General features: G+C 36.9%; 1 long non-coding RNA gene across 1 annotated transcript in view; it reads left to right on the top strand.

Moving 5' to 3' along the window:
• Positions 1-12,402, top strand: part of LOC129045800 (uncharacterized) — a 239,935-nt gene that overhangs the window by 113,208 nt on the left and 114,325 nt on the right. Inside the window, exon 5 of the long non-coding RNA XR_010406040.1 lies at positions 2,392-2,432. This is a non-coding gene — a long non-coding RNA (uncharacterized LOC129045800). The remainder of the gene's footprint in view (positions 1-2,391; positions 2,433-12,402) is intronic.

Genomic DNA, 12,402 nt, shown 5'->3' with positions numbered 1-12,402 from the left:
AAGTTAGCTATCCTCTGGATCCTCTTTCCGTTAGGGGATTTTGAGGGGACAGGAGTTACCCATCATTTCTTTCTTTGCAAATTTCCTGCTGCCCCTCTTCTTTATTCATGTGTTCTGCAGACCTTTCCCTCCCCGAGGACAAGAGTTGCAAAGCTTGGAAATGCCAGATTAACTGAGGCCACTTGTGAACCCACCAATAACTAAACTGAAGTGACAGTTATAGGTTAGGTGCCATGCTCACAACCTTGCTACCAGATGACAGGGTCAGACAAAATGCCACTACACTAAAAGATCTTTTAAATGTTTCTTTTTTAAGCTTTTTACTTGTAAAGAATTTTAGACATAGAGAACAGCTCCTGAAATAGTACAGAGAGTTCCCAGATAAAGCCTTTTTTTTTTTTCTAAAGATTTTATTTATTTGACAGAGAGAGAGACACAGCGAGAGAGGGAACACAAGCAGGGGGAGCAGGAGAGGGAGAAGCAGGCTTCCCACTGAGCAGGGAGCCCGATGCAGGGCTCGATGCAGGGCTCGATGCAGGGCTCGATGCAGGGCTCGATGCAGGGCTCGATCCCAGGACCTGGAATCATGACCTGAGCCGAAAGCAGACGCTTAACGACTGAGCCACCCAGGTGCCCCCAGATAAAGCCTTTACACCGCTGCCCCTAATGCTTACATTTTGCATAGCCATTGTATGACAGTTAAAACCAGGAAATGGGTGGTTCCTGGGTGGCTCAGTCGGTTAAGCTTCTGCATTCGGCTCAGGTCATGATCCCAGGGTCCTGGGATTGAGCCCCACATCACTCCCTGCGCTCCCTCTTCCCCTCCCTGCTATTCCCCCTGCTTGTGCTCTCTCTCTGTCAAATAAATAAAATCTTAAAAAAAAATAAAGCCAGGAAATCGACTTTGACACAGCACTATTAACTAACCTACAGCTCTTTTGTGACTTTCTCTGGTTTCGCCCCTAAGAGCCTTTTTCTGGTCCTGGATCTCATGTTGAATTTAATTGTGTCTCCTTAGTCTCTGCCTATCTCTGATACAGAATGGTTAAGTAAAGTGCCAAAGGTTTCACCATTATTAAGTGGTAGAGTTGAGGTTTTGAACCCAGATGTCTCCCTATAAAAACCACTTTCTTAATCATAATACCATTATCCTAGGTTTCCTTTTCACCACTGACTGGACTGTATATGAGTAAAAAATGAGTGTTTAATTTCTATGCCTTTAACAGTCTAAATATTTGTTTCAGTAGCTGGCATTATAGTAACTCATATATGGGCCCTCTATGGGTCCATACAGTATAGTATAGTATAGTATAGTATAGTAGTAAAGAGTTATATTAGTAGGTTAATAGTAAAGTATAGGATTAGCCTAGTACTTTACTATACTTAACACAAGAAGGCAACATAAGTGTACCTGTCCTTTAATCTAGGCCTTTTGTTTTTATACACCTTCAATTATCTTTGATTACTTTAAGGACTAATCTATGTTAAAAGTACAACTTAAAAATAAATTTACTTTTCAAATAAAGAGATGTTACAAATACTTTTTTTTTTTTTGATGGTGAAGAGGGTGGAATAGAGGTTGTGTATTAGGAAACCCAATATATTTAGAGTATTAGGCACTATCTTATTTCATAAATGTTGGGAATCTCTACTTTTAGCATATGGTTGAGGCCAAGGATTTTTAGACTTTCTACTATAAGTGGGGTTTTTTTGTGTTTTTTTTTAAAGATTTTATTTATTTATTTATGTGAGAGAGAGAGAGAAGGAGAGACAGAGAATACAAGCAGGGAGGAGAGGGAGAAGCAGGCTCCCCACTGAGCAGGGAGCCCGATGCAGGGCTCGATCCCAGGACCCAGGGATCATGACCTGAGCAGAAGGCAGATGCTTAACCGACTGAGCCACCCAGGCGCCCCTACTATATGTGGTTTTTAAGTCTCGTATCAACAAATTTGATAATTAAATTGAAAGTTAGAATCATTAATCAACAAAATGAAGCTAGAGCTAGGAAATTTGTGTAGGAGCCAATGAGAGCATAGCCTGTAGAATAAAATTTAATAAAAATTCAACTGTGGATGTAGTACCAAACATTTTTCCCAGCAGAATCACCTCACAGAAGTGATCTCATCATTTCTAGCATCATGTTTGGTCAAGGATTTGGAAAACAGCCCAATATACTATAAAAGAGCATTTACAAAAAACAAAACAAAAACAAAACTTTACCTGTATAAACATATGGGCCTTACGTTTTCCAAATAATATTTGGTCATAGACCAAGAACTCGATGAGATACAAGGAAGAGAAAAGCATTTGAAAAATTGAGAGAAGCATCTGTGTAGTTGGATTTTCCTTCTGTTTTGCCTTCCACTTATGCCCTGTCTTCACTGTTTATAGGCTGTGTGCTGTGCAGATGTCCCTCCATACTCAGCAAACAGGTAGGTGGGCTGCTGTGTAGGCATTTAAGATGCTGATGCAGGCCTGTGCCAGCAAATTTATTTACAACTGAATGAAAGGCAGGAATGACTTCACTTATCCTGGTGGCCCTGAACCTCACACAGAACCTGGCAGCACCTGGCAGCTTTGTCTATTGTATTGCTGTAGTGACCGTGAAAATATATCTCTTAGATCTCCAACTGCAAAGAGTGATGACCTCAGCTTCTGCGCTCTGAAATCCGTCACTGCATTTTATAAGACCTTCATTACCTACTGCTTCTGATTCGTGGTGCTCATTTTTAAAAAAAATCCATTCACCATTTATGCCAAAGTTTTTGTTGTAATTTGGTTATTAATTTCCATTTTCCATGATACAAATCAGTCCTTGCCAATTTATGAAAATTTTGCATTTGCGTATATTTTAGTGGTCTTAAAAGCCAGTCAACCTTTGCATTTTAAAGATATTTTTCAGTTTAGAATATTCCATTTCGAGGCTTGTCTGTATATATTTATGATAATATTTTTATAAGTGATATGCTTATATCATTTTTGGTGACAAAAATTACATAAGGTTGGACATTTTTCCAAACATTTCTTTTGGAAATGTTTTCTCCATAAAATATCTCTGAAAAAAAAAATCAGGTACTTTTGCACATTTTGCCAAAATGTTATTATGTACCTTGAAGAGACACATTAGTGCATTAATTTTAAGTCTGTAAGTAGCCAACTAATGATAGCCACTTGTCATCAGGCAAAGCTTCTGTTCTTTGCCAGAAAATGAGGACAACAGCCTTCTGATGAAAGAAAAATAATTAACTAATTTTTAAGTTGATAACTATTTCAAGTACTTTGCCACAAGTTAACCAGAAAATTCTGTAACAAACACAATGGAATGTGTACCACCTTGTTTGTAAAGCTTTATAAAGATTCTACCATTAAAGGTCTTATTTTTATAAAAGAAAACTTGATGACATCTTGTAATACATAAGCTGAAATGTCACAAAATGCCAAGGCTGAATCAAAGAGTGTCAGTCCCTCAACATTTTCATATCCTCCTCTTCCTTCAGGACATCTTATGGATTGACTGTGACCATCTGGCATGTAACTGAATGACCATGCCAGTGTCAGTATTTATATAAAATGTTAGTGATGCTTAATTTCTTACATAGATGAAAATAACATAGATTGTTCTCATATTTCCCCTTGTATCTCTGTGATGAAAATTATAGCAGAGTGGGAAGCATGTAACTGGCTGGTGGGTAAGGAGGTTCTCAGTCTGGGTAAGCTAGGTGTTTGAATTTTACCACCCATGCAGTGACGACTGAATATAAGGTCTTCAATTTATGCAACGTAGATAGTAGGAACCAAAATCCCTGCATAAAGCCAAGATTCTTAAAGGGCTGCATATATAGGGACAAGGTTGAAAAGTCCCATCTATTATCATAATAAGGCAACAACAACAAAAAACTGTTCTGCTCATGAATGTGCTTTGGGTAAAAGTAAAAATTATCTCCCTTTAGATTGTATAATGATGGATCTGTATCTCACATGATTTAGGGTTAGAATTTAGACTATTCTTCTGGATCAGGAATTCTGGTGTTGAAAACTAACACCGAACTTGAGTCTAGGCCGGTGATACCCTTAAGGCATATGTAGAAAGCAAATATAAAGTTTCTCTGGATGGGTATGCCCCCCCCCCCAAGCAACAAGGGCTTCTAACAGATAAAACAACACTGAACACGAGCTTACAATGGTGCCCAGTGTCCTCTGGTTGCCCCTCTAGACCTTTGCTCCATCCTTCTCCACCCTGCTTTGTTCCCCAGTAGATGGACCTCTATATATTGCATCGCCTGGGCTTCCTGGCTTTTTACTGGGTTCAGCCAGTGGGAGGTAATGGCAGGAGATTGAAGGACAATAGTTAAGCAAGGTCATGATATTTTTTCTCCAGCCACACCTGTTCTGCGTCACTGGTTGGCAGTGTCAGCCTACCACTACCAAAGACCACGGCTCCTGTTGGGCAGACCTGTCTTCTACCTACAGGTCTGGGAATCACTTCCTCCTTGTGCCACTTATGGTGGGATAGCAACAACTTCATGTTTCACTATTGTTTGGCTGCTCTTATCATGCCCAGACATTTGGAAATAGTCCTTTTATGAAACTCTCCATAAATACTCTATTTGATGTGTCCTATGTTTCCTGCCAGGAATCTGACTGATATATTATTAATAGTTTTAAAATTTAATGATAATAATTGAGGACAAAATCCACCATGAGCCAAGAGTCCACAGACCTAACAAATAGGTTTATTAAAGCTCAAGGGACTTGAAATGATAGAATAATTAATGGAAGACTATAAAAATATGTTTAACATAATGAAAGACAAAAGAAGTGATCAAAATCAGAAAAAGAACAAGATACTTTTAGAGAAGAGCAGACATTTGAAAAATATCCAAATAGAATTTCTAGAAATTAAAAAAATGGTTATTGAAGTTAAAAACCCATTGGACAAATTAAATGTAAACTCTAGATAGCCAAAGAGAGGCTTAGTGACAAAGTAAATCTGAGCATATTGATCAGAATGAAGCATGAAGAGAGAAAGGAATAGACAAAAGGGAAGAGGGGTTAAGAGACATTGAGAGATTGGCAGAGAGGCAATATTTGCAGGATAATAACAGAATTTTCCATAATGAATTGAAGACATGATTCCTAAATTTAAAAAATACAACATGTTCTGGGTAGGGTAAGCAAAAATAAGCCCACATCCAGACATACATAGTGAAACTGCAGGCAAAGAAACAAAGAAAACATTTAAAAGGTAGGGGAAAAAAGCCAGATTATCACAATACTAACAATAAGACAGACAGTGAGCTTTGCAACAGCAATAACATTGGAATAATATCTTCAAAATAATAGGAGAAATTAATAGTCATCTATAATTTTACACCTAGCTAAAATAGCATTCAAAATTACAGACAAAATCCAGAGTTAGGAAAATCATTCATTTCTTACTAAAACATTTAGGTTATTAAATTGCCTTAAGAAATAGAAAGCATTACCACTAAAGAAGTAGAACCAATAATCTAAAATCTATTTATAAAATGAGCACTAGGCCCAGATGGTTTTACAGGCAAGTTTTACAAGGAAAACAACCCAAAAGAGACATGGGCAAAGGATGAGCAGATAATTCAGAGAAGAGAAATTCTCAGTGGTTAATAAGCCATATGGAAAGTTCTTTAGCCTCATTTGTAATCAGGGGGATGAAAATTCAAATAATAATGAAACATCATTTTACCACTCTCAGATTGGCAAATATTATTCAAGTCTGAAAACAACAAATGTTGGTATGAGTTGAACATAGAGAAACAGGAACTCAAAGGCATTGGTGGTAGACTACAAATTGGTTTACTTAGTTTGGGAAGCATTTTTGCAATCTTTAATAAAGATGCAGTTAAATATAAACATTAACTGGGCAATTCCATTCCTAGAAAATTTTATCCCTGTGCACAAGAAGACAAGTACAAGATAATTTAGTGAAACAATGGGATAATCTAACTCTATCCCTCAATAGAACAATAGATAACTGTAGTATTCAGAAAATGTATATCATACAATAGTGCAGATGCATGGAGTAGGTCTGCACGTATTAATATGGATAAGTTTGAAAAACAAAATGTTGAGTGAAATGATCAAGGCACCCAATATGCATCATTGTATTATTATGCAAAAATTCAAAACAAAAGAGAACAATGTAATTTCCTTGTGGACATATATTTATGTTATTAAATTTAAAGTATACAGGAGAATAGACATCAGCTTCAGGCAGAGGGGAAGAGATAGCATGACTATAGCTGTGTTGGTAACACTTTATAAGAAAAGAGATGGAAAAATGTAAATCTATTTAATCTTGGTGTATGAACAAGGGTATATTATATGATTTTTCTACACTTTAACTGGATGTTTGAAAATGTTTTCTACTTCTAGACAAAATAATACCAGTATGTTCTTCTAAATCACCACAAATTTTTTCCTGGAGATTACATTCTTATTATTTTCTTTACACCTGTAGCAGAGAAATAGGATAGACAAATCTATTGCTAAACAGTTTTACCATACTTAAAATTTATATTACATACATTGGTATTCAGGGCTGTTTTAAATCTGCTTCCTGCTCTCTGGGATATAAGTAGGGATGAAAATGATTAGCTTTGAATTTGAGGATGAGCATCTGACAATAAATGTTTCCTGTGTGACTATGCCAACTGCTTACCGTATAGCCTGTTAACAAGCTTAAAGGAAGCCACAGAATTATCATGTTTCCACTTTCCCCCCTGAGACACTCCTTGCTGTTATTTATTCTGGCTGCTGGGTTTCCAATCCTTTCCTCTCCTATTAAAATACTGGCTAGTGATGCTAACTTTGAGAGAAGGAAATGTGGAAGGAAATCCACATGCAACCAATATATGGGTTCTTAAAAACTCCTCTGAGTACATAAAAGTTCGAAATGTTGATTGAACTCAGCTCATTGAATTTCTATTTCTAACTTTCTCTACACTAAAGAGCCTGTTCCGTGTACATGGTGCCCGTTTCAAACTGCCTTGAAGACTTTGCTACATCCCAGAAGGGAAGGTTGGCAGTTGTTTCTAGGAACCTGTTGAAATTCAAAAATGAGTATGAATAGAGATTTGGACCATTGGGTGGGAAAGAGCCTTGAACAATATATTTCATTACGTAAAACAACATATTTGCTTTAGGGAAATAAAAGTATTCATCTTGTAGGATTGGAAAAAAAAAAGTTTACAGCCACATTATCTAAATGAAAATTTGGAACCCACAGATTTGTTCAGTTTCTAGAAAGACACTGTACCAGCACTGGCAAGACATAGGGAAGAAAAAAGTTGAATAAAGCAATGACTAGATAAGCACTTCCTGCCATCAAGTACTTTCAAATCTGGTTGGGGAAAGAGGACGCAGGTATGTAAAACAGAAGAACAAGCAGAAAACTCTGATGATATTCTCATGTTTGCATGTCTTAATATCCAGCTTGTCAGTGAACTTGTTCAGAACAGCAAACATTTTTTGTATACCCATTACGTGCCAGGCATTGAGATAAGCACAAGAGACAAAAATCAAGTCAAAGTCCTTGCCCTCATCTATAGGTGGAGGCAAGACTGAAATGAATTATTCAAGATAATGTGAAATGTGCTAGATGAGAAACTTAATGGTGCACAGAAGAGGAAAAAGGATGGATAGAATCTTGAGACATAAGTAATCTTTAGCCAGGAAAAGAAATTTGTTCTAGACACAATTAAAAGCATGAGTTGAAGGTTCTGAGGAGGGGAACTTCATGGAGTTGGAAGGAGAAGTCCCCCTTTTTTTTTTCATCTGAATTTTAAACAGTGGCTGGGGGTATGTAGGGGCACCTGGGTGGTTCAGTCGGCTCCGTGCTCAGTGCAGAGTCTGCTTAGGATTTTTTTCCCCTCTGCTCTTCCTCCTGCTTGCACGCCTTCTCTGTCTCTGTCTCGCTCTCCCTCAAATAAATAAATAAAATCTTTAAAATTAAAAAAGTGGGGAATAGAATGCTTGGAAACACTTTTTACAAAATTGTGTTCCCCCTTATTCCTGGCACCATAAGCAAGATATAAGGAAGAGGATAAGGGGATGAGAGAAGACATAATTTCTTTGGCTCTTTAGTGCCTAGCTCATTGGTATGGATGAGCTGAGATAAATGATGGATGGATGGATGCATGCACGGATGTATGGATGGGAGGATACAGAACACAGAAGCTTTGTACAAACATACACACATCTATATCCAATCTATCTATCTGGAAGGCTTGCTGAATTGAATTGAACCACTAGTTAACAAGCACAAACTAAATTATTTACTTCAGTGCATGGAGGTAAGATAGAAATTGCTCAATTTTCTAGGTCCTCCCATGCAATTTAGATGCTTTATGAGATTGAGAATTAGGAGGCCCCTAGGTCTACAGGCTCAGACATTATATCAGTGTACAGAGGGAAGGAAACTCCCACTCCCCCATCAGCTTCAATGTGTGCTGGGTTTCCCTACAGGAACCTAAACTTTGTATAAGTATGGACCACTCTCAATGCCACGTATTTCTAACTGTTAAGTTTATCACGTTAAAATTTCATCCTGTGTCTTGGTGCCTGAGGCAAGCTGGGAATACCCACCAAGACTGCTGATGTTTCACTCTCATCCAACTTAATTGAGCTGTTTTTCAATGACTTCTCTATACTCCTGACCCTATGGGAATAAAATAATTTCCTTTTCACACAAAGGTGATTTCACTCAATGTATTAATTATTAGATATGTTGACAATGATATACATAACTATAAGATCTTTTATTTCCACAGAGTAAAAAAAATTATTTGACTTTTCACATTTTGCCTTCTTCACTGCTAATATAATCTGATCTGTCCTGGATCTTCATTTTTATTTCTCCTCAGATTACATTCTCTGGTGGACCAAACTTAATTATTTTGGTGAAAGCAGTCTTTGAGTTTTTATACTCTGGAAACTTTGATAGTTATTTGCCCTTAACCTGGTTTTGCTTTCTAGTTGCTGCTAAAAGGGGCACTTCATAAAATATCATTTGAATTTCAGATCTTTAGAGGGCAGAAAAGTCTTAAAAGTAATGGGAAGAACTTTGGTATAAGTGAACCTAATTTTAAAATAAGTATATTTACTTATCTCAATCATGGGTAACTTAAGATTCTCAGCTGGAATCTTCTGCGCCCCAAAAGTAAGGTTATCCCGAAAGGGGCAATATCAGGGAAAACCCAGTGTTAGGAGAGCTAACATGAATCCACACAGCCAGTAAGGAAGTCTTTTTCTGTAGGTAAATATCAGTCAGGGCCCAGTCAGGAGACAGAAATGACAGCAGTAATTTTAATAGAATTTAATATAAGGAATTGTTAGCCAGGTATAAAGTGGTAACTAAGTAATGAAAAAAGGTAATGTAGGGATAGCAACGGCAGGAAGCAGCTACTACCCCTGGGGGAACAAAGGAAAGAGGTGGGGATTGTAAAATTTTAGAAGATTGGAGGAGGAGGGGCCCATGGAGTTAAAACCCTGAGCCCTGAAAAAGGAACACTGCTTGGCAGGTGCGCGTGGCTCAAGGTGGTGAGTCTGGCTCTGCATATGTTGAAAGAAAGTGAGAACTGAATTCAGCTGCTGCTACAGGAAGGCCTCGCCACTGCCAGGGTAAAGAAGTGAGACTGGGGTGATGATGATAGAAATAAGAATCCAACAAGAAGCCCATAGGAAGCAAACAGGAAACAGGAAAAATCAAGGCCCTCTCCCTTCTCTGGCCTTGCAGTCTATTCCTGATGCTCCTAGTGATAGCCTAACTGGGATCGGCTGGCAACGGAAGGATGTGTTTTGTAAAGGCCCAGCCCCAGCATCACAGATGATAGAAAGGAAGGCTTGGAGCTGAGTGACAGTAGCTTAATAACTGACATTTAAGTTTGCAGAAGTAACCTCATCTGCAGTGTGAATTGCTTATGAAACTTAAGTACTTCCTGCAGACCATTCTGATGGCCATGCTAGTTGATTGCACATCATCTAATGGTCCCTAATGATTTGTCTGAGCCCAAACCCATACCTCTGGCTAATGATTGGTATAGAAATGACTTTCTCACATCTTATGTGTAACCTAAGAGTTTTATATGCCCTTCAGCAAATTAATTAAATTGGTCCAGTGCCAGTATTTTTAATAAGCCACAGCCACAGGCATTAGGGCTTAGATCCAGAAAGATGTGACAGATTTGGTCCTCTCTTGTCTGCTTCATATCAGAGACCTAGAAGAATTTGTCAAGACTTTAACAAAGTCACTTAAATGGAAAAAAAAATAAATGCTGAAAAAGGAGCAGGAGAAGTTTGGCTGCTTTTACATGCTCAATCAACATTACTCTGGGATGCTTAGCCAGTGCATTTAGACAAGAAAAATAAGTAAGATATATGGATATTAGAAATTGTCATGATTTGGAGTTTTTGTCATTATCCACCTAGAGAAGCCTATTCAATCAACTCAAACCCTAACAGAATATTTGAGTTCAGTAGGCAAGCCAGATGTAAGATCAACATATACAAATCAGTAGCTTTCCCCTTCAAACCAGTTATAACCAATTGTAAAACACAATAATGAAAAGAATTTAAAGAGTTGTTAAAAAATAAAAAATTAAAAAAGAAATGCTATTCAGGATGAAGTAAGCAGAATGAAGAACATTCTTTAGGAGAAATATATTCTCAGGGCTCTTCAAGAATCTTTTAAGTTTGAAAAAAATCTTTTAATTCTGTATTTTAAATTCTATGATACTCCATAAAAATAAATACATTCTGGATCATTTATATCAGGGGTTAGCAAACTATAGGCCACGGCCAGATCCAGGAGACTGTTCATTTTATAAATAAAGTTTTATTGGAACACAGCCACACATTCATTCATACAAGTATCGTGTATGGCTATTTTTGTACAATGATAGAGTTCAGTAGTTGCACCTCCATGGCCTACAGAGTGGAAAATGTTAATTATCTGGCCCTTTACAGAAAATGTTTGTTGACCCCTCATCTGTTTGATTACATTATAAAATGAGCCCAGTCCGTATTTGCATTTGTGTGTCTAGTCACATCCATGCCTGAAATGACCGTATTTAACTCTTAATATGCTGTCTGATAAGCAGCACTAACTACTGCCAGTTTAGAATATTCTTAAGCCAAAATAGGAACAGCCATCTTCTTACCACCATTCTATCAACAGTGTGAAGGACAAAACTTATTTCTTGCAGTTATAACTTACATTTATAACACTTTCATAGAATAAGATCTGTTTTATAAGTTATTTAGTAAATTGAAAGTGGGTTGATATAATCAAATCAATGTAGTAGAGATCAGTAATATACTACTTTAATTGTCATAGGATAAAGAGAAATATACAAAAGAGGACTTAAGGCAAAATGATATGTTTTTGCCCAATAATGTCGCAGTGTGTGTCCATGCAAATGATTTGCAGTAGGGCTATTAAAGAATACCGGCGAAGACCTGCGTCATTGCATGGCTCTCTCTAGCTCAGAGAGAACATACTCAAAAGCAACCTTCTCCTAACGGTAAGCATCTTTGTTGTTTTATGACCAGATGGGATGTGAATGTCACATTTTTTATACTGACCAACAGGTTTATTTTCAGTAACTGTAACACTGAATTTGCAATAAATAAATGTTTGTTAAGAAGCCTTTTAAAATAATTGTATTTTGGCTTTTACTATTTTAATTAATTTCCCTAAAAGGATACAGAACTAATAATTACAAAAACGTTTGTGGTGCAAAAGGAAAATTAGCATTAATGATAATGACAGGGACTAAAGCCATGGCCCATCGTCTTCAAAATAAAATAAAACAAAATCATGTTGACCACCAGTATACCGTGAAACATGTGAATGCATCTCTTAGCCGTAAGATGTAGGTTTCAGCAAAGTTACATCATTATTAACTTAATGTTGTTCAATTAAAGTTTTCTAGCAGCTTGAATTTAATTTGTAAGTCTATTTTAGTCTTATAATTATATAAAGCCCATATGCATAAACAGTTTACTTCTAGATAATGTTACTTAATTATGTTCAAACATAAAACTGGATATAATTAAAGTCAGTAATACTAGGGGCATTGCTAATAAGCTTTATATTCTTTTAGAGAGGTTATTTAACTTTTATTCTTTTATTTGAGTATAGCCGACACAATGTTACATTAGTTTTAGGTATACAACTTAGTAATTGACAGGTTTCTGCATTATGCTGTGTTCACCACAAATGTAGTTACCATCCAACCCATTACATTACTATTACAGTGTCATTGACTGTATTCCTTATGCTGTGCTTTTTATTCCCATAACTTATTCATTCCATTAGAGGTGAGTTTTTAAATGCTGAGGTAAAGTTATATGTTCAGATGTAGA

Source organism: Mirounga angustirostris, unplaced genomic scaffold (genome assembly GCF_029215605.1).
Source record: "Mirounga angustirostris isolate CCGP_5_RB_7025 unplaced genomic scaffold, mMirAng1.0.hap1 SCAF_11, whole genome shotgun sequence".
NCBI classification, from domain to species: Eukaryota; Metazoa; Chordata; class Mammalia; order Carnivora; family Phocidae; genus Mirounga; species Mirounga angustirostris.
Note: the sequence above shows the minus strand (reverse complement) of the source record. Positions and strands in the feature narration are given on the sequence as shown.